Source organism: Armigeres subalbatus, chromosome 2 (genome assembly GCF_024139115.2).
Source record: "Armigeres subalbatus isolate Guangzhou_Male chromosome 2, GZ_Asu_2, whole genome shotgun sequence".
NCBI classification, from domain to species: Eukaryota; Metazoa; Arthropoda; class Insecta; order Diptera; family Culicidae; genus Armigeres; species Armigeres subalbatus.
In genome coordinates, this window is record NC_085140.1 from 232303308 (window position 1) to 232326523 (window position 23216).

Sequence of the window (23216 nt, forward strand, 5' to 3'; positions counted from 1 at the left end):
ATTGAAAGTTAATTGGTCTTTTTCAGGGCCAACATTTTTAAATAAGGAAAGGGGAGAGTAAGAGTGAATCAGACAGAAGAATCGCAAATAGAGTGGACGCAACGGAGGCGTCTTCTGTTGTATTGGGGAAAATCATCGAGTGTTGATATTTGGCAGCAGAATGCAAATGAAATTTCTTCGCATGTTGTTAGTGATTGCAAAGCCGCATTCTTTACATTAATCGGAACTTTTCTGGACCACTATTATATACTAGTTTATTTGTAGACGCAGTAGCGCCCGTGGCAAGTGTTTAGATTCTTTTCTGCATTTAAAAAATCAAAATTTTCAACGTCTGTTGTCTGTGTTTTTTTTTCATCAAATGCTATGTCTGGTTGTCTAAGGTTGTCACTGGTTTTGTTTTCTGCATCTGATAGTAAAAAAGAATTGGAGTGTCAAATATTTTATTTTTTGTGAGAATTTCCCCGCGTGCTGCGTCTGGTTGGCTAGTCACCGGACAGACAAACAGGGCTATTATATTTATTATGATAGAAACTTGAATTGAGAGTCACTTTATCCACACTGTAACATTTACCTTAGAACCCTATTAAATTATTTAAATCTATTTCGCCTTCAATTATACTATAATCGTAAACGACTTAAGCTACTCGAACCTACCAATACTTTCCCATCCCAAACTGCTCGATAAGAATAGTCCATATGTGTAGGCAAGAGAATTGAAACTAGATCTAAAACTTTAAAGAGCACTAAAAGAGGCCAAATAATCGTTCAAGGACACGATCGAACAATCTATAGGTACAAATTTTTACAACACAAATACATTTGGTTGGTGGATCCAAGGTCATGGGACCCTAAAAGAGAAGCCATTCGAAGAACCAAATCACTTTTATTGGAGTGCTTGGATGAAATAGTTCGGTATCGCAGATTATAAATTTTATTATTCGCACTGAATAGCTGATGGTGAAATTCAATTCTAAAAATCAGTTGTAAGTGCCTAGTAGCTAGAAAACCAGAACCTAATAATTTAAAATGTTATTCTTCACTAGCCTAATTAGACGCTAAATCCTTAATTGTCGAATAAGAATAGGCACGAGTGTAAAATAGTTAGGTCAAGATCGAGGTAAGACCACATGGTGTCAAGATTTCCGAATATTTCCGAAAAGTAAGACCCTAAATCACGTTAACAGGTTTCCCATTAACGTGGGTGCTCGGTCGGAGCCCATTGCCTCTAGGAAAGAGAGCGGAAAGGCTAGTCGTCGGTGAAAAGTTTTGTGAATCGCCTTCGTGAAACCGTTTGGGAAATCGGGTTACCCTACGGTACTACCCTAGGAGGGAGAAGCTTTCATGGCAGTCGTCGACCACACCCGACGGAAAACTCGATAGCTTAACGTTAAGCTCGATTGGCGGCTGATTCTAACCTCTCGTCAACGGACCGAGAGTAACCGAGTCGTGCACGTGTAACGCATGCAAAGCTTCCTAGCCAGAACCTCAACCAGCCTCAGGTGTCGCATCATCGCCCGTCTCGCCGTAGAGGAAAGCTCACCGAATGCATCGGCGTGGCGTTAAATATAAAGGGTATCGGAAATCAGGTCAGTGATCACTGTTAACAAGAAAAATGAGCTCAATAAGTTAAACTGAAACAAATCCCGGGTTAGGTATTGAATAGATCAATGAAGTAAATTCAATGTGAATACGCGAATCGATTAAAGCCTTGTGATTTTATTTTGATTAAAGTAAGTTTTGCAATCCTATACGAGTAGTTTGCGTTCGTAAAAATTTAAAATAAAGGTTTTCGAAAATGAGCTTGATTGAGATTTTCAGTTAGTAGTTTTACGAAATTGGTAAGAAAGCGTTTCGATTGACTCGCCCACAGATTGGGAGTTTCAGGCCGGGCATCCCTGAAAAAATCTCCGCTAACGACCTCCTTTAGGAGTGGCGCGTAAGTCGTTTGCAGGTTCAAAAAGAAACTTTTCCCTCCGTTATTTTAGGGACTTAGCAATGCAACGCTCAGTCCGTAGGTAAAAGGTGAGCGTTACAACACTCCAATGCACAAGCCGTCAGCGAGTGGTTGCTGCCGAAAACTTATTCGCCAAGCCATACAAGATACATACTCATGCAATTGGTGGGCATAGACAAACTTTCAATTGATAATTGTCGAAATGCGAATAGAACTATAAATTGAAAAGTAGGTCACGTTCCAGTTGGAACAATAAAGAACACAACTGGAAAAAAAAAATTGAACTCGAAATAAAAAAAGTACAATTTTTGAATATTATTTTTCCTCACTTATAGGTATTTTACTTCTCGCGCTTTTCCCGAGTTTGTCGTTGCGATCCATTCCCGGTCCGGTCTAGAAAATTTTCGGGTTGAAAATTTTCTCGACTTCCCTGCGATCGATTCCCGATCCGGTCTAGGAAATTTTCGGGTTGAAAATTTTCTCGACTTCGCTGGGCTGAAAAGTATCATCGTGTTAACCTCTTGATATACGAATGCAAAAACGACGAACCAAGTTGGTCAACCCGATTTGTCAAAACGGCTCGACACACGCTACACACGTGGTCGTCAGCATGGTTGATGCAGATAAATTAACCTTAACGTGGGCGTCTGTTGGTGTTCTGCTGTAAATTACTGAGTATCCATTTTCGGCAGCAAATAAAATATTGCTCGTAAGATTTGGACAACCGTTTGGCTGCTATTAGTGGCTTAAATAGCGCATCAGCGTAGTGTAAATCGGTTCTTTTCAAGACCACAACTTAACACACAAGGGAATTGTGCCAAAGCACTTAACAGAACCACCAATGAAAACCATTTCCCAGTGACAATTGCAAAATCCGATAACACAAATCAATTGGCTACCGTAGAGTTTTCTTGTTTTCATCAGCCAAGCTGGGACAATAGCTTCACGATTGAGCTCCGTGGTTGTGTTTGCACTGTAACAGAATTCAGGACCTCTTCTTCGGCCGACACGATACGATCCCGACTAGAAGGTCATATCAAAATTATATCATCCTATGTTATTATGTTATACTAAATTTTTATAACAAAATGTGTTAGAAACATGGTGCAAGATGTTGTTAAAACATCTAAATTTCTATCAAAAACTGCATGACTGGAAACAAAAAACTATCAAATTTTGTTACAATTTTATCATAATAATAACATATTTTGTTAGAAATTAATAACAGAATAAGATACAAAATATATTGTTTCTGTGCAGTTGGAATTTTTACAGGTCGTGATAGATCTACAAATTGCGATCAACAATTACAATATTTTTGTTTTTGTCTGAACAAGAATATTTTTCGAGAACATGAAATTAACAACATTACAAGAAATAAGTCAACCTTCTCAAATTTTATCAGCGTTGTGATATCTATGGCTGAGAGACTTTGCTACATCTATTTTAATTGCCTACTGTTGGGCAGTTCGGTGTTAAGCATTTTTCAAATCATATTATGATATAATCCTGTTACAACATTTGAAAGATAATGGCTACTGAGAACTAAATTGTATCAAAATAAGTTATAAATATCACAATATGTTAAAATTTTGTTAATTTTTGGTTATGCTCTTCTAGTCGGGATACTTATGAGACTAAGGAATTGTTCGACCAAGCTCATCCTGCTTCAGCTAGGGCAATTTTTGTAGCGTTTGGGCTGCAAGCCTCTTTAATAAAGAAATTATTTTAAAAAAAATGTAGCGGGCTGACGTTTATCGCGAACGGATTAATAATCATACAAAACCCGCTCAGCACACTCCTATTGCGACCGCAACCTAATAGAGTAGGAAACGATGTCCACTTATGCACCAACACACCTGTGATGTGGAAACGTGTGTTTTAACCTTCTGTCTGTGCTCAAAAAAACTTACGTTGTCTGTGCTCTGGGGTCAAATTGACCCCAAATTGAAATTGCTATAACTTTTTTAATGTTATGCCAATTTTTGATTTTTAGGGCTGTTTCGAAAGATAATTTAATCATCTTTCGTTACCAAAGATTGACTATAGGTGGGCGGGTACATCGCGGGGAGGGGTTTTAGTGAACAAGGGTACAAAAACAGTGATTTTTCATGATTATTTTACTTATATCCGAAAATCCTACCCATTTTGAACTGCAACTTTTTTTAAAAAGGCTATGCAGGAAGGCATGTGCTTTGGCATGAAGCGTTGATAAGTTTAGAACTCGGTCGCCAGGTTGTGGTATATTTGAATTCATTATTTTAGACTACTCAAGATATTCCGATATATAGAATTCTCCTCAGTGTAAATATTCTTATCGCACAAATTAAAAAATGGGAAGAAGTGCTCATTATATTGAGCACCGCTTTGTAGTGCTAGACATCCTGAACAATGTTGCCGAATACAACTTGGGTGTAGGTATGAGGGATCTCAAGCTAAAGCAATATTTCATATATGCAAGAATATTGCAAGTACACTAGCGCCGCCTATTTGTAAATTTCCTTATTATTTATTCCCTCACATGACAGTCTATTCCCACCAGACGAACTTTGTTACAGACGTCATCTTTACAAATTTCAAAATTGTGCGATAAGAATATTTACAATGAGGAAAATTCCATATATCGGAGTTACTTGAGTAGTCTAAAATAATGAATTCAAATATACCGCCACCTAGCGACCAAGCGCTAAACTAATCAATGCCTCATGTCAAAGCAGACGCCTACCTGCATAACCTTTTTGAAAAGGTGCAGTTCAAAATGGGTAGGATTTTCAGATATAATAAAATAAGCATGAAAATCACTGTTTTTGTACCCTTTTCTACGAAAACCCCTCCCCGCGATGTACCCGCCCACCTATAGTCAATCTTTGGTAACGACCTGAAAGATGATTAAATTATCTTTTGAAACAGCCCCAAAAATCAAAAATTGGCCTAACATTAAAATAGTTATATCAATTTCAATTTGGGGTCAATTTGACCCCAGAGCACATACAACGTAAGTTTTTTGAAAAAAATACACTGTAGCGCATATTTTCAAGATTTTTCGAGCGAATTTGCACCTAGGAGACAGATCTCGGCGAGTTTTACCAAACTACCAAAAATTAGGAGAATCGGTTGAAAACTAAAAAAATGGCAGCCACTCAAAGTGGCCTGGGGTCATATTGACCCCAGAGCACAGACAAAAGGTTAATAATTGTCCGTTTAACCTTCTCAGGGCGGGTAATGGAGCGATATATTCACCTCAAAATACTCAGTAAAATTCAAAAAATGGTAAAGACACTTGAAATTTGGTTTTCAACTAATAAAGCAGCAAAGCGTAAAAAAACGAATAAAATCGATAGGGAAAGTGCACCGGTTTTGGCCAACTTAGTGCCTATTTTGGCCAACCCTGAAAAATGCATATTTTTCCAAAATAATCGATAAGTTAAAAGCAGCGTTGAATCGTGAGGGATATATCTCTTGGGGAACGTCCACAAATTACGTAACGCTTAGAGGGGGGAGGGGGGGTTGAGTGAAGTGTGACGATTCATACTAAATTTTCAGAAGCTTCATACAAAAAGTGTGACATAGGGGGGAGGGGGGATTGAAAAAGTCCAATTTTCGCGTTACGTAATTAATGGATCTTCCCTTGTTGGAACTAATAAAATCCTCCCGAATTACTTTATTTTTGGAGTTATTCGCAAAATTGGCCAAATTAGGAACATGGCCAAAACCGGTACAGTTCCCCTACTAATATATTGCAAATAATGCGCTCCTACAGCCATTAGCAGCAAACAAATGATTGTCCAAATCTAGAGCAAAAATTTCACTTGCTGTCGAATATGGCCACTTGATGATCTACAACAAAAGACAAAAAGGAGCTTTGCGGTTCTCAGCCTGGGGAACATGTACCCCTGGGAGTTCATCAGACAAAAATGCGTAATGGCGGATATATTACAATTTCAATTAAAACTTATTATAAAGTTTTGATAATTGTATGGTTCTTGATTCCAGATAGCCCATTGAATCCTGCACACTACAACCAGGACAGTGTCTGGAGTACTGTGAGACAATATATCAAAAGGGCAAAACATCGAGTGACTTAAATATAGAATTTACTGGTTCGAGAGCCTCCAGCCTGAGAGGCATGAATGATTTTTCCGAAAATCTCAGTAGCTGCATTGCACGAGGCTTTAAAAAGCCTTCTTTTTAGTAGCTTTCCTTTCAAGAGGCTCTAATGGTTATAGAGGCTCGGAAGCCTCCTTTCAAGAGGCTAGGAAGCCTCCTTTCAAGAGGCTCGGAAGCCTCCTTTCAAGAGGCTCGGAAGCCTCCTTTCAAGAGGCTCAAAGCCTCCTTTCAAGAGGCTCAGGCCTCCTTTCAAGAGGCTCAGAAGCCTCCTTTCAAGAGGCTCAGAAGCCTCCTTTCAAGAGGCTCAGAGCCTCCTTTCAAGAGGCTCAGGCCTCCTTTCAAGAGGCTCAGGAAGCCTCCTTTCAAGAGGCTCAGAAGCCTCCTTTCAAGAGCTCAGAGCCTCCTTTCAAGAGGCTCAGAAGCCTCCTTTCAAGAGGCTCAGGCCTCCTTTCAAGAGGCCTCAGAAGCCTCCTTTCAAGAGGCTCAGAAGCCTCCTTTCAAGAGGCTCAGGCCTCCTTTCAAGAGGCTCAGAAGCCTCCTTTCAAGAGGCTCAGAAGCCTCCTTTCAAGAGGCTCAGAAGCCTCCTTTCAAGAGGCTCAGGAAGCCTCCTTTCAAGAGGCTCAGAAGCCTCCTTTCAAGAGGCTCAGAAGCCTCCTTTCAAGAGGCTCCAGCCTCCTTTCAAGAGGCTCAGAAGCCTCCTTTCAAGAGGCTCAGAAGCCTCCTTTCAAGAGGCTCAGAGCCTCCTTTCAAGAGGCTCAGAAGCCTCCTTTCAAGAGGCTCAGGCCTCCTTTCAAGAGGCTCAGAGCCTCCTTTCAAGAGGCTCAGAAGCCTCCTTTCAAGAGGCTCAGGCCTCCTTTCAAGAGGCTCAGGCCTCCTTTCAAGAGGCTCAGAAGCCTCCTTTCAAGAGGCTCAGGCCTCCTTTCAAGAGGCTCAGAAGCCTCCTTTCAAGAGGCTCCAGCCTCCTTTCAAGAGGCTCAGAAGCCTCCTTTCAAGAGGCTCAGAAGCCTCCTTTCAAGAGGCTCAGAAGCCTCCTTTCAAGAGGCTCAGGCCTCCTTTCAAGAGGCTCAGAAGCCTCCTTTCAAGAGGCTCAGAAGCCTCCTTTCAAGAGGCTCAGAAGCCTCCTTTCAAGAGGCTCAGGCCTCCTTTCAAGAGGCTCAGAGCCTCCTTTCAAGAGGCTCAAGCCTCCTTTCAAGAGGCTCAGAAGCCTCCTTTCAAGAGGCTCAGGCCTCCTTTCAAGAGGCTCAGAAGCCTCCTTTCAAGAGGCTCAGGCCTCCTTTCAAGAGGCTCAGAAGCCTCCTTTCAAGAGGCTCAAGCCTCCTTTCAAGAGGCTCAGGCCTCCTTTCAAGAGGCTCAGAAGCCTCCTTTCAAGAGGCTCAAGCCTCCTTTCAAGAGGCTCAGAAGCCTCCTTTCAAGAGGCTCAGAAGCCTCCTTTCAAGAGGCTCAGAAGCCTCCTTTCAAGAGGCTCAGAAGCCTCCTTTCAAGAGGCTCAGAAGCCTCCTTTCAAGAGGCTCAGAAGCCTCCTTTCAAGAGGCTCAGAAGCCTCCTTTCAAACTCAGAAGCCTCCTTTCAAGAGCTCAGAAGCCTCCTTTCAAGAGGCTCAGCCCTCCTTTCAAGAGGCTCAAGCCTCCTTTCAAGAGGCTCGGAAGCCTCCTTTCAAGAGGCTCGGAAGCCTCCTTTCAAGAGGCTCGGAAGCCTCCATTCAAGAGGCTCGGAAGCCTCCTTTCAAGAGGCTCGGGAGCCTTCTTTCAAGAGGCTCGGGAGCCTTCTTTCAAGAGGCTCGGAAGCTTTCCCTCGATACTCGGGTTTCTTCTTCGGAGTTCTCCTTCTTGAAAGCCTGCTTTCATTAGGCTCAGAAGTGTCATTTCAAAGTGCACAGAAAACGCAGAAGCGTCATGTCAAGATGTTGAGAATACTCCTTTCAAGAGGCTCGGAAACCTGCTTTCAAAAGGCATGGAGGCCTTCTTTCACGAGGTTCGGAAGCTTCCTTTCAAAAGGTTCTGAAGCTTCCCTTCGAGATACTCGGAATGTTATTCAAAGAGGCTTGGAAGCCTGCTTTAAAGAGGCTCAGAAACGTCCTGTCAAAATGCTCATGCCTAGATTTAATAGGCTCGGGAAAGCCGCTTTTCAAGTAGTTACTTTAAAGAAGCTCGAAAGCCTCCAAAAGTCCTTATAGTTCTAAAGGAAGCTTGATGTATGAACGAAATTTTAATTGTTAAGTTGCACGGAATAACAAAACTTTTTGAAGAGCCAAATAAAAAATATGGGATACCTCAATGCATGTAAAAGTTTGAAGGAGTACATCTCAACAAAAAGGTTGAGAGCCGCTGTAGTATTTCTGATTTTTCTTCTTTAATTATGTGTTTTGTTTCTTATCAGAATAAATAAATTAGATCTTTTCAGGACCAGCATTAGGAGATTTGATATATTTGATATAATTGAAATACTGATACATAGTCCTTCGTCATTTCTGCGTACAACCATATTGGGCTGCACCTTTGAGTTTTTCTAACACCTTGTAAACAAGCTCTGTGAACTGTCAAAATAAGTGATGCATTAGTATCTGTCGCTTTTTTGCACTCCACATCAAACCATCCTTTCCCCTGATTCCCTTTGTTGTATCAAGCACCTCTGTGGCTAATGTTTTGACCGTCTCTCCAGTTGAGTGTCCTTCGAATCATTCATCAAGATTATAAGCGAATTGCTCCGCCGACAGTCGCTATATGTTCAGCTCCATGGTTCTTTCACGCCTCCGATACCGTCGACCCGCATCCGTAGAAGTCTATAACGTTACCAACACCAACTTTTTCACCTGGTCAGCATATTCATAGATCAGCTCAAGCCTTAAGCACTTTCTCACCTCAACAGGTGGCAGTGTTGGTAAAAACTCAAAATCTCAAAACTCATGGATGATTCAAATAAAGCGTGAGTTAAAACGCACCCAACTCAGCACCTAAAAACTCATGGATGAGTTGAATCATCCATTTGAATCATCGTAGGTTTTCTTTTGTTCTCCTTCGTTAAAAACAGAGAATTGACGTTTGTCGCATAAAATATTAGACACTCTTTTATGTATAAGCAATAAATTGCCCCCAAAGTGATTTCTAATGCGTTTTTAAACCAAAATGATTTTGTGGCAAATGAGTGAAATGATGCGTTTTAGCATGAAAAATTCAAGCGTGATGCATTCCTTTCAAATCGCAGGCGATTTCGTTCGCACGGGAGCGCTCGTTGATTGAGATTTATGAGTGATTTTACCAACACTGACAGGTGGTTGGACGAGTGACATGGTTGGTCCAAAAATTTTGGGTGGATAGAGCTTCCGGTCCAATGGTCCCCAGATGACCCGAACCGGTGCATTAGCACGCCACTTTCTACTGAACTAGTCTCCAGCCTACTCCGATACCTGATTTTCAATGCCTTTGAGCCATTGAACTCCCAACATTGTCCTTGAGCCCTTCAGCTCCCACCTCGGTCGCGATCGCAATCGACTCGGATAGTTCTCGACAGCAGATCTGTCCTATTCGGACAAAAAGTTTCCCGACAACGGGAGCTCCCTCAGTCCTCAGCCCATCCAGCCGTGACGCAACGTTCTGCGGTTTGCGACCTGTTGCATTTGTGTCACCAATGACAAGTTTCACGTCATGTTTTGAACACTCTCCGTAAGTGCACTATGCGGACCGAAGCACTACTACCTCCACCTTCATCTTTTGCAGCATCTGGCAACTCGCATGCATGGAAGGCAACTTGTGCAACTCTTAGGTAAATAGCTGACGTGGTACCGAATTTCTTGTTCAGCTATTCGCTCCGGCCAGGCACTATTCTGGGCCGCCTCTAACACGGGGAACAGATGCTCACGTACGCAGGTTTGTTCAGAGGTCCCCACTCCAGAATGGGTTAGCATACTTAAAGCGGCACATGGTCGCTTTGGGAGAGCCTGCTTGCAATTACATGCAGGTTTTCATAGAAGTTTAGCAGAGCCGAATGTTAAACCTCACCACATGCTCACCCCACATGTTGCACCCCCTCACTAGAAGGACAACAGTGATCAGGCTTCACTACCAGATAAGTAGGTACCGTAATCCGGTGGAACATTGACCATTTTTTAATTGTTTTGTAAATATTTCTCCCGTAAGTGAACTTATAGCTTTTTTTATATTTTTAAAACAAGTACTGCTACATGTATAAAGTATGTACCGTCGTGCGGGGCTTCTTTTGACTCCGGAGGATACTTTGGATTTTTGATTTTTTGAAAAGATTAAACGGAAAAAATACGAAATTTGAAACAGAAAGTTGCCATCCAACTAACAACAAGACACCCGATTGGTGATAATGACAATTTTATAGTAATTTTCGTTGTAATTCTTGTTTTAAAATGTCCAAAGTAGCCTTTGATTTGTCAAAAGAAGCCCCGCACGACGGAATAAGGTTGTTGTTCTTGATCATTTGATAATTTCAAACTTATTTAAAAAAAGTTTTGGGGTAGCTTTGATCAATCATTTATCCACAGAGAAAGCGTATGCAAACGTCTTAAGGTTGACAAATATAGTTGGAATCTCTTACGCTGAAGCGATGTGCATCGATTGTTTCGAGAAAAACATCATCACCGCTAGTGGAATTATCTGGTTTTTCAACAATATATAACAAAATTTCGAAACAAAAACTATGGATTAACCAAGAAAATAAGATTGCTTATCACATAACTATAGGTACGAGCTTAACTTTTTTGTTATTATACTTGTTTTGAGTGCATTTTTGGCAGCATGCTGTGAGCTCAAAAATTAATGTTGATTTTATTTTTCAAATTCTGGCGAAAGTTTATATCATTCAGCAGCAAAGTTAGTAAAGATTAAGATAGCTTATTCACAATAAGTCATTGTGATAACAGGAAATAATATTTTAATCATTTCTTGAAAGTGGTGAAACTGATCAATGTTACCCCGGCGATCAATATTCCTCCGGAGTCCGGATTACGGTATCCTTTTAAGGTCACTCCTGACGGAATCCAAGTTCCAAAGTGCTCGCGTTTTCGGGGGCACACCACTCGATTCAGAGGCGGCGCACAACTGTCATTTTTGTTGATTTAGCTTTGCTGCATCGCAGCATGCGTGAAATAATAAAAATGACAGTTGTGCGTTGCTTCTGTGGTGATCTACCACTACATTGTCTCAAAGCATCTACCCGTCAAGGTAGATCGGGACAATGAAAACCAGGCAGCTCATCGATAGGTAAATAATTATGAATATTTACCTCTCGATAGTTACCTGATCATGTATATATATATAGTATGTAAGTAGATAATAAAATTAGAGTTAAGGTAGAACCAAAGGCGTTTGGTAACTCTCCCAGATATCACATTCCCAGAGGACGACGGCTTCATCTCACTTCTGTATCGAGTGGTGTGCCCCCGAAAACGCGAGCACTTTTAAGCTTGGATTCCGTCAGGAGTGACCTTAACTGTCGTCGAATACCATCCGCCATGCAAGGGTGAAATTGAACTTGTGAGGATCAAAGCCATGTTAGACGCCCCTTCCCAGATATCAACTCACAATTTCGTTGCATGAAGAGATCAATATTAATGGAATTTTGTGATAAAATCCACTGCCTATAAGTGGAAATCAAACCTAATATTTCCAGTATGTGGTGTACTGTATCAGCTATAGATCTTAAATCTTGATCTCAGATAAAGTTTGAATTACCCAGAATATCCCAGAACTCTCTCACGATGTCATGGACTTTCCAGGAAGTGTGCAGCCAACACAAAATCAGATATTTTGAAAGGTCAACAATTCAAAAGACGCAGTGAATTGATTTTCAATTTGTTTAATTCTTGTCGACACTTTGAGTAACAATAAAGCAACAAACACGGCTAAGGATCGCAAGCTCCTAACCCAATGAAATTCAATCTAGAATATTCCAGAACTATGGAAAATGTCTGGTAAATTATTCACTTCAAATGAGTTATGCACTGCAGGAGAAATTTTCCATCTACCATCAAACGCTCACACAATCATCCTATGTCACAGTAAAAGGGATAAGCCTTGATTTTATATTTTTTCTGCTAACATGCAGGCTGCTAAAAACTGCAAAAATAATAAACAATTCTTTTTGCATCTGAATTATTTAGTTTTGATAGCATGTATATGGAAGCTGTGACATGAAGAGCTGAGTTATCCCAATTTGTAGAAAGCCGTTTCTTCCCAAATTTGTGCAATATTGCAGCCATTAGAATAAACTTCAAAATTGCAATTTCCGATAGAAAAAATGCTCTGATAATTCGTTTCTCTGCCACCCATAAACCATTCCAACATAATGCTGACGATATTTACACACTCATAATAGCTTCAACATACATAAAACCCATTACGAGCCACATATTCATAATCGTAAGTTTTGATAAAGAAAAAATTTTATCGTTTAATAAAAAGTCCTTTATGGGCTCGGGTCACAGAGCTTCACAGCATCGAGGGGTCGGGATCGAATCAAGGCATTTCATAACCTATCATATCGAAAATGGGACTACCTTTTCTCGGTTTTCCCTTCCATAGAACGTGCCCTCCGTCGGAATGTCTACATCGACGGCAAGTGCCTCTGTGTATGCAATAGGAGGGAAATCCTTTCGTTTCACCAATGGAACAGCCATAGCGTCGTCATTGCTTTAATCTTTTATGACATCGGCCGTTATGCTTTCGGCCTGGGAGTCAAAGGACCTAGCACCGATTTTCGACTGAGGCACAACAAATATTTAATGGCAGAAGGAAGACGGGCACAATTCACTACCTTCCTCGGAAGCACTTACAGACAGGCTTTTGCATGAATTTTTGCTTAGAGTATAGACCAAAATATTGTACAGCTAATGCGGAAGAAGAACTGGCGAGGAAGCAAAAGAGATTGTGTAAATTACTTCTTTTCTACATATAAGGTCATAATACTTAATAGTGGCTACGTGATTATCGAAAGGTGCATATTACCAGGTTTGGGTAAAATCGTTATAAATAAACGGGTTGATTTAGTTCTTTTCGTTTTTGAATGTACAAAAACTGATGATGTTATACACAATCAGATAAATAAACGTAATAAACATGAAATGGTAATAATTTTACCCCGAAAACTATCATACGATATTCTAATATTATTTACAAAATCTCCAGTAGTTTCTCAAAATCCCTCAACTTTTTACAAAAAAAATCATCAGACGATTTTTTGGAGAGCATTTTACACACCACTATCAAACGTTAATCAATTTTTGTACAATAAATTAGGTTCAGGAATGCTATCTTTGAATCATTATCATTGCAAGTGAAATACGTATGTAGAAAAAAAAATCATATTAACATTTGATTAGCTCTCAAAATCACCGCATAGAGAATTAAATGTCATCGTTAAAAGCAACCATTAAAGTTGCAGTCAGTATGTATTAAAGGTGCATTAGGACCTGAAACAGTCGGACAAAATCATATAGAGCGAAATAATTTTGATTTTGAAAAGGGTACATCTCAAGTAGCAAAACGGATCCCACTTGATGGAATAAGTTCCGCTTGGTAGCCATCGGAGAGTGTTCTGAGCATGGAGCCGTGTGATTTTGAGAAAGATTCAAACGATTCATCGTAGTCAGCTACTCCGTGAAAGCCAAAATAAATCCATCCCTTGCGGAGTCACAGCCGAGCGCAAGCGAACCGAGGATATGTGAGTTTGATGATGATGATGAAGACGGTTCAACTCCGGTGCTTTTGATGCTAATCGTTTCAGAGTAACCCTTCAAGTGCACAGTCCGAAAGGAAGGATAGGCAAGCTGCCAGCTAGTTTCCAACATCCATCGCCTGGAGGATTCACACAAAAGGAGCAGGGTTCATTAAAATCTGTTTGATCTATTTCTAACTTGGTTGATGAGTTCTTTGAATGAAGGATACACGTATTTGAATTCATTACACTTGAATTATTAAAGGATTATGTGAGTCAACCGTGTAGTGATAAGAATCTTTTTACACATTTGGATGCGGTAAATTAAGCGTCATATCATCATTTAGTTTAGTCTGTGACCTAATTTGCTCCTTTTTACGAGTTTGCTACTCAGTGGTTTTGTCTACCGACCATTCAATGGCAATATTATGATGCGACTACAAACATGTCTGACATATTTCATGAAGTGCATTCATTTACTCATTACAAACATCTATTCTTTGAATCGGACCCATATAGGTTAAAATGTCCAATAGTGGACCTCCTAGTAGCTTTTCTTGCCATTATGACTGGACATTTTCAACATATTAAATTCGCGTTAAATTCTAATATCATGTTCTGCATATCCTCTGTTTTATTTATTTATTTGCTCATACTAAGGCCGGAGTGGCCTGTGCAGTACATAAGAGTCTACTCCATTCAGCTCGTGCCATGACTGCAGGTCGCCAACCACGCAATCTACGGAAGGTCCGTAAATCGTCCTCCACCTGATCAATCCACCTTGCTCGCTGTGCCCCTCGCCTCCTTGTGCCCGTCGTATCGCTGTCGAGAACCATTTTCACCGATTTACTATCCGACATTCTGTCTACGTGCCCGGCCCATCACAGTCGTCCGATTTTCGTGGTGTGAACGATGGATGGTTCTCCCAACAGCTGATGCAACTCTTGGTTCATTCGCTTCCTCCACGTACCGTCCGCCATCTGCACCCCACCGGAGATAGTACGCAACACTTTCCTTCCGAAAAGTCCAAGTGCGCGTTGGTCCTCCATGAGCATCGTCCAGGTCTCATGTCCATAGAGGACTACCGGTCTGATGGGCGTTTTATAGATAGTCTGTTCTGTACGCCGGAAAACTCTATTCGGTCGGAGCGTCTTGCGGAGTCCAAAGTATGTACGGTTTCAAGCCACGTTACGTCTCTAAATTTCTCTGCTGGTATCGTTTTCGTTTTCCCATTTGTAAACACGGAGATACCTAGGAAAATAAATAGAATACAAATGTAGGAATGGGACGAGATAAATAATTAATGATAAACAAGACAAGAAGTTCCTCCGAAAGTTCCTCCGGGAATTCCTCCGGAAGTTCCTCCAGGAATTTCTCCGGAACTTTTCCTGGTAGAACTTTCGAAGGAATTCCTGGAGGAACTTCCGAAGGAATTCCTGGAGGGACTTCCAAAGGAATTCCTGGAGGAACTGTCGAAGGAATTCCTGTAGGGACTTCCAAAGGAATTCCTGGAGAAATTTCCAAAGGAATTCATGGAGTAACTTCTGAAGGAATTCCTGGAGGAACTTCTGAAGTAAATCCTGGAGGAACTTCCGAAGGAAATTCTGGAGGAACTTCCGAAGGAAATCCTGTAGGAACTTCCGAAGGAATTTCTTGAGGAGCCTAGAGGAACTAACTAAGGAGGAGGAATACCTGGAGGAACTAACTCCATTTGTCTTCTTTGTCTTTTTTGTCTTATTTGTCTTATTTGTACTACATTTGTATTTACACCATCACCACTTTTATTACCCAAATTCTTTTCAAAGCTTATGTGGAAACCTTGTCCAAAGTCCTCTCACGATATTTTCTAATATTGTTCTAGAAACGTCTTATGTTTTTTTTATTTTCCAAAACCAGCTGGAGTTTGTTTATTTTGATTTCCTTATTGCGTGATTGGTCGGCGCTGCTGCTGTTCTCTCGCCGAACCACTGCATGAGTGAAAAATTTCTTCCCCATTATTGCCAATTCCTTTTGTTCTCCGTTTACGGCAAATTCTAAAGCAATTATAAACTGCATAATGATGAAATTATTTTGGCGACAATTTTCTCTCGCAGATAGTGCTACCACGTGCTTTTTTAACGGAAAACCCTTCCCTCAGACCCTAAGGCCTCCAATACATCTGGAAGATTGTGGATTGTTGTTTTTAATAAATAACAATTTTATGTGCATCAGGCACGAACCTATAGTAAACGAACTAGTCAATGTCGATATGAGGACGACGGAGGTCCTTTGTAGCTTAGTAGGGAAAGCACCTGTCTAGCGTACTGGTTTCGTGGGATCAAACCCCACCGAAGGGAGCGGTTACCCTCCAATACCTTTTCCGAACTAAATCTATCACATGTTGTACCCATGCATAATCGAGTTTCAGACATAAGTATTTAATTTCCACTCCGGGTGACTTAATACCCGGCATAAAATTAACTTTGAATGAACTGAATTCGAGTGACGATCTCTCTTCGCTCATGTGGTCGGGTTGGGATCTGAAGACCAACTGGCACAATCTCACACAACCCTACTTTATTGAGCACCGTTGCTGATGAAGCAAGTGTGTAACAGCCGGACAATACTAAATACTCATTCTACTTGGTTGGCATTGTACAAAATTATATATGAGAGAGTTAGTTCCGAAAATGTTTTGCCAGAGTTCGGCTACGTGCCCGGTGCAGGAAATTTGGTTTCATCAGTACCCAAATTTCCTAAATACATCCAAATACAAATTTCTTTTTACATACCAGCATGATTTACCATTTTGTCAAATTTTGTCCATCGGCGACAAAATTTTAATGGAATTCGGTCCGCCACCCGTGGCATTGGGCCTCCAAGTGAGTGACCAGCAAATTAAATTGTTTGCGGTTGGTTACTCGCACTCTGAAACGAATTATTCATATAATTAAATCTATGTTTTTGAGCTGTTTAAAAAAAAACTTACCGTTTCACCTCCATATTTAAGTTTTTAAACTGTTCTCGATTTGTAGAAGGGTATCGACAAATCTCACACAGAAACGTCACTTAAATTGGACTTTTGTCGATGTACATCAACACTGAAAGTTCATCGGAGTTCATTCATATCGCCATTTCTCACGGCACTCGTAAACGGGAATCGGAACAAAAAGTCGAATCGACAGAATTGATTTCACAAGGCACACAGAATAAACACAATTATTCAGGGATCTAATTAAGAAAAAGTCCTTATCGACTATGTATCGAGCGTAGTTGACCTATTAAACAAATTAGTCTGAATGATTTTGTGAACTAAGATTATCGTTTTTGCACATAGGGTAAAAGACCCAATAGTGGAGGAACTAAGCACGTTCTATCACTATTTGTTGGTTCACACCAAGTCCATACTTCATTCCACATACATTATATGAAAGGTTATTCATTATATTTCATCCAAAAACAGAGCTAACTGCAGCAACACCCATCATTGTTTCCTAAAATGGTACCTCCAATTATGGGTGCAGTGTTCCAATAGTTGCGGTAATTTTCAATTCGGGTTCCTATAGTTGCGAATCTCATTGTTTTCATATGGGACTCGCAACTATGGGAACACTACCGTAACTATTGGTGCAAGGCAGAGAAAAATATAAGGTATTTAAATGATACTTTACCGATTTTACGTGAAATCCATAACTGTTTTTTGTTATTTCGTCTATTGACATGTCAACAAATTGGTAGACTAGATGGGTTGCTGCGTTTGAGACGTGAATTTTGTAAAAATAGCACTACCACAACTATAGGAACACCCACGACTATTGGAACTTTTACCCTACCCTTTGTCGTCAACAGAGTTTGTTACTGACAAACGCACCTAGCGACAAACTGTAACGCGGTTACAAAATTAAACAAGGTTGCAATTAAATTCTGATTTTAATTCGATTAACCATCTTTTCGTCTATAAAGATTGATTAAATCGAAAGCCAGAATGCAGCCATAATTGGCATTTTTATTAATTGTCGCGCCTCCTAGTTGTCGATAGTTCAACCACACTATTTCCTTATCCCGAGACAATTTTATGACCACTCACGGGCTTAATTTGCTTGTTTGTCTGATGAGTTCGTTTCTTTTAACGGCAATTGTTTGTACATCTTTTATATTAAATGTAACAAAGAAATAAGAAAATCCAATCAAAGGTCTTTCCAAGTCGGACAGTGATTAGAAGCGGACGTGGTCCCAGAACATTGTGGAATCTTTATAAAAGTGACTGTTAGCTGTTCGAAGAAGTAGAGTGAGTCAGATTTTGTTAGAATAATCCAACATTATATTATTGTAATGTATAATCTCATTATTCTAGTATTTGGAAAGTACATAAAAGTATAGTGGAAATTAGGCAGGCCCAAGTGAGAGGAAACGCAGATTTCCTATGTGAGTCCTTAGAACCGCCATAATGGTGCGAAAGATTTTAATGTGTAGTACGTGTCATTTTTTTGTAGATCTTTTAAAGATATTAGCTGCCATCAAACCAGCTAAACTTTGAATCTGCTGCTCGAGGCTCAGGTAAATGCGTTTTGTTATGTGTTTTAATTGGAATGAGGGTGTGCCGTCTGAATGATTACCGGGTGCTAATCGATATGTGTGTGCTTTCTTTTCTCCGTGAATGAACCTAAATCCTTCACGCGAAGGTGTTTCTGCCGGGTTCTAGACCCGGAAGTAGGTTGTAGGGGGATTCGACCGCTTCGAGTCCTCTAGGTGGATCCGGAAGCTTGGCGGTTTGTAGGCTATAAGCCTCATCGTCCGGCCAGTGAGACACCATCGCACCTACGGGCCTGGGAGAATCCACGTCTCCCGAGAATCACCCTCCGATCGCCAATTGTCGGAAGAATTCTCCATCTCGTTGGCCTCGAGACAGCTGGCAGTTCGACGCAAACCGATCTGTACGAGATAGTGTCGGCGCACACTACGAGCGAACGTGTACCACCCACCGCATCGCCGGGTGAAGATCAGCACCATCGACTGACAGCCATCGGGTAGCCGATTGCAGCACGCATACTACCGCAGCAGTCGCCGATCGCTTTGCCAAGCACGACTGTAAGACACACGCTTCGTCGCACCAACAGCGAACCCACGCACACCTCGTGAACCTTCGTCGCACCGGCGACGTGATTACGGCACTACCACACAGCCATCGTAGCTCCGGCGGCAAACTCGCCGCCAACCACTTTCGCTTTCGTTGCTCCGGCGGCGTTCACAGCAGAGACTGCCCCGCCACCCATCGTCGCATCCATCGTTGGACCACGCATGAGCTCGAGCGTAGCGAGCAGATTCAGGTCAGATACTTTTAGCCTAACCAAATGTAAACATTCGAAGGGACCGAGAACAAAGCACGGCCGTGCAAATCAAAATTCCTATTGGAATTGTAGGAAGTAGTAGGATCAGAACGACAATATAAGATCTGTAAATTTAAACGTTTGTCTAGTCGCTCAAGAGGAAGAAAGGAGTTGATTGGATGGGTTTTATTAATTTAGGGATTATTTTTGGGGCTTTCGGACTATTTGCTTGCCGTTGGGTCAATTTTGTGGTCGGATAAGGACGGTTTCGATTTTCGTCATTCCACGGGTATTTGATGGACTCGCCCTGAGTCTCGCTGGGCAAACAATTCTTGCTGCTTCACATGCAGACGATCTGATCGTCTGCTTGGCGCAAAAGTGAAGTTGGTTGAAGGAAAACCAGAATCGATTCCAACCAAATTCTGAACCGTTTCATTTGGCGCCCAACGTGGGGCATTTTGAGAAAATAGGGCGTGCGAACAAATTATAGGTTTTTTGAAATTGAATTTGAGGTACGAATATTTGCATTTAGGTTAATAATTGAAATTTGAATTTGGACTCGTTTGCTATTATTAAGATTATTTTTGGAACTCATTATTTAGGATTAGTACTTACGTTTAGCTGCTGTATATATTTGAATTGGGATACGTTTAGGAACCATCTTTCGTTATTAAATTCGTTGATCGGTCGGACCTACAATATAAATTTAGTATTAGTGCATTGAATTTTGGGAAGTGAATTGGAATTTATTTAGCATTAAGGGTGTTCATATTTTCATTAAATTTTATTTAGAAAAGTATATAATTCTATCGCCACCATGGCGAACGCTTCTAGCCATTTTGGGCTAGGGTCGTACATTAATCCTAACGATCTTCTACCGGATGAAGTACAATACGAGTTAGAAATACGCAATATTAATATGACTCAAGCACCAATGCAGGAACAACGGGGAGAGTTAAGAAAAATCCAGTTGGAAGAGCTTCAACACCCACGGTTGATTACAACTCACAAGACCATAGAGGATGAAGTATCGGTAATCCAGGTGAAGTTAATAATGCTTAGACAAGATTTTGAAGTTCAGGGGGGAAAGCAGGCCTTGATTTCTAGACTACGCCATATTCGTATACGGGTTAATCGCCTTAACGCGTTAAACGAGAGACAGTTAAAATTAAAGGAAGAAGTCCTCGACGAAATCGAATTTCTGTTTGACACTTTTGGTCACCCTGAGGACCGAGTTCCGACGATGACCACTGCTAATACTAATAATCATCAAACCATGCCACTGAGGAATACGGGAGCTATTCCCAGGAATCCATTATATGAGTTCCCACCTAATAATGAACAAAGAGAAGTAGAATCTGGGGCGGCCTCGTTGAACGCTTTGAGGGAAAATGCGACGGGTGTTTCAAGGGATGCAAGTAATGGACTTCGGCGTCCGAGGGTGGGATTTTTACCAAATTCGACTCCAAAGACAAACAAGACTATGAACCCTTTTCTAAATCAGTCAATACGGTCGGATGATTCATTTCGTCCATTGTTTCAAGCCACATGCACTCAGACCTTACCATCAACTACTCTTCCGGCACCACCAACGGAAACGCTCCAATCACCGTCTACGCAGCTTCCACCACTTTCGACGGTACGACCGCCCACTTACTCGGCACTCTACGAAGTTATTGCCGAAGAAGGGAGTCCTGCGACTCCAACCATAGGAGAAAATACTAGACTCAGAGCAGAAGTCAGCCGTATTGTCGAAGATGTGCTTTCGAATCAATTGGAGAACCTCATGGTACGAATCACGCATGGAATGCAAGAATATCAGCGGAGAGCAGCAACAAACCCGGATATTGGTGCAGACGAAAGGAATGTGCTCCAAAGACCAGACCACCAGACTGGCAACTATGATCGGTCCGGACGAGCAGGATTATACACCGAAGGAGGACTTTCACAGCCGATCGAACCGGCGAATAATAGGACGAGCAACAGAACATCAACCCCAATCCAGCCACGGGGGCGATCTCAGCCCGTAGATTATCGACGAGAAGTAAATGCTACCAATCCACGTCCATACGAACATTTTGAGAACCGTAATTATCAAAATCAGCATAGGATCCCAATCAACAAATGGCCGATTAAGTTCAGTGGGGAAGCAAGGGGAATGTCAGCAGAAGAATTTTTAAAGAGGGTCGATGTGTTAGCTCGAAACAACCAGGTTTCGGAAGAAGAACTTTTAAGCAAGGCCAATTTCTTATTCCGGCCAGAATCTCCAGCTGAAATTTGGTATTATACCTTCAGTAACAAATTTCATTCATGGCAAATTTTAAAGCGCTATCTGCGATTGCGTTTCGAGGTGCCTAATAAGGACAAAGTGATTGAAAGGGAAATTAGGGAACGCAAACAGTTGCCCAATGAGACTTTTGTTACGTTCATGGGCGAAGTAGAACGTTTGTGTCAACAACTATCCAGGCCACTTTCGGAAAGGACAAAGCGGAACATAATGTTGGACAACATGCGGGATTGGTACAGACCGCATCTTGCTTTCATGGATACGGATGCCTTGGATGTCGAAACTCTATGCAACCTCTGCTATGAGTTAGATAAATCGGTTTATCGATCATATGCTCCAAGAGGTCGGCCATTCAACGTACATTGCATTGATGACCATGATTGTACAAGAGAAGATGATGAGGAAGAGGCAGAAATCAACGCAATCACCCGCGGTCGGCAGAGGAATCCTAGAATTTCAGAAGAAAGGGCAGACAATACTGCAGAAGAAATCAGCAATCAACCAAATTCTATCCTTTGCTGGAACTGTCGACAATTTGGTCACTTTTGGAGAAATTGCTCAAAGGGAAAAAGATTGTTCTGTCACATTTGTGGACAGCCAGAAGTGGTGGTTATGAACTGCCCTAGCAATCATCGACACGGTCACCCCGAAGCAAAAAACGAGTCAACGGAAGGGAATCAGGGAGCAGCCCCTCTCCGTTAATGAAATCGACTCCCCAGCCACCGATTTACGACAAATTTCCACAGGTCATGACGATTAACGTTAAAGAAAATCGATGTCCATACATAACCGTCAATATTCTTGGAACCGAAGTAAAGGGACTCCTTGATTCCGGAGCTGCCGCTAGTATCTTGAGCGATCAAGAAATTTTGCATAAACACAACTTTGCAAAAACTCCATCAAGTGTTCAAATCCGGACCGCAGATGGAACTTCACACGAATGTGTCAGCTTAGTGTATATTCCGTATACTTTCAAGGGGACAACTAAGGTCGTTCCTACCCTATTTGTCCCAAATTTGGCAAAAAAATTAATTTTGGGGAATGATTTTTGGAGAGTTTTCCGAATAACTCCGGCTCTTGAAGAGAACGGAGGTCTAACCCGATTAGAGACGAATTTTGTTGGAATTGACCGCATGGATATAAATTGCATCGACCGATATTTTGCCGAAGACGAGACTGAAATAAATTTAGTTTTTGAACGAACGACGGATGTCAATCCACCGACCAAAATTGAAGAGGATACGAGCTTGGATTTACCGTCCATCGAAATACCGGAAAATACCGAGCTAGAACAGATCACAACAGAGCATGAGTTAACAGAAGGCGAGAGACAGGAACTTCTTCAGATTGTCAGTTATCTGAAAGGAGATGGACAATTGGGAAGAACTTCGGTCCTGGAGCATAAAATTGAAATTTTGGAGGGAGAAAAGCCCAAACGACCCCCAAGGTATCGTTGGTCCCCAGCGATCGAGAAGGAAATGCAGAGAGAAATCAACCGTATGAAAGAGTTGGATGTGATTGAAGAGTCCACCTCCGATTGGTGTAATCCACTTCTTCCCGTCAAGAAATCCTCTGGTGAATGGCGACTGTGTCTCGATTGTCGACGGATAAACGAGGTCACAAAGAAGGAGGCCTATCCATTTCCAGATATGCAAGTTATCCTAGGTCGAATCGAAAAAGCCAAGTATTTTTCGATAATCGACTTATCCAAAGCGTACTGGCAAATACCACTAGCAGTAGAAAGTCGGGATTATACCTCGTTTAGGGCCGGGAAGTCGCTGTATAGGTTCAAGGTTATGCCCTTTGGACTGACAGGAGCACCAGTAACCCAGACCAAACTCATGAATCGTGTTTTGGGGTTCGATTTAGAACCTCAAGTATTCGT

The 23216-nt window shown here is 41.4% G+C and overlaps 2 long non-coding RNA genes across 6 annotated transcripts in view; one reads left to right on the forward strand and one right to left on the reverse strand.

Annotated features, from left to right (window-relative positions):
* LOC134211884 (uncharacterized) overlaps window positions 1–23216 on the reverse strand; it is a 301614-nt gene that overhangs the window by 274838 nt on the left and 3560 nt on the right. For 4 of the 5 annotated variants that reach the window (XR_009979132.1, XR_009979134.1, XR_009979130.1 and 1 more), the window contains one exon: window positions 19660–19737. This is a non-coding gene — a long non-coding RNA (uncharacterized LOC134211884). Of the gene's footprint in view, window positions 1–14864; window positions 14990–19659; window positions 19738–23216 lie in introns of those variants that run through there. The other variant, XR_009979131.1, reaches the window with a different exon arrangement.
* Window positions 17716–18275, forward strand: LOC134216011 (uncharacterized). The gene is made up of 3 exons (XR_009980433.1): window positions 17716–18005; window positions 18072–18142; window positions 18211–18275. It is a non-coding gene; the product is annotated as an uncharacterized LOC134216011 (long non-coding RNA).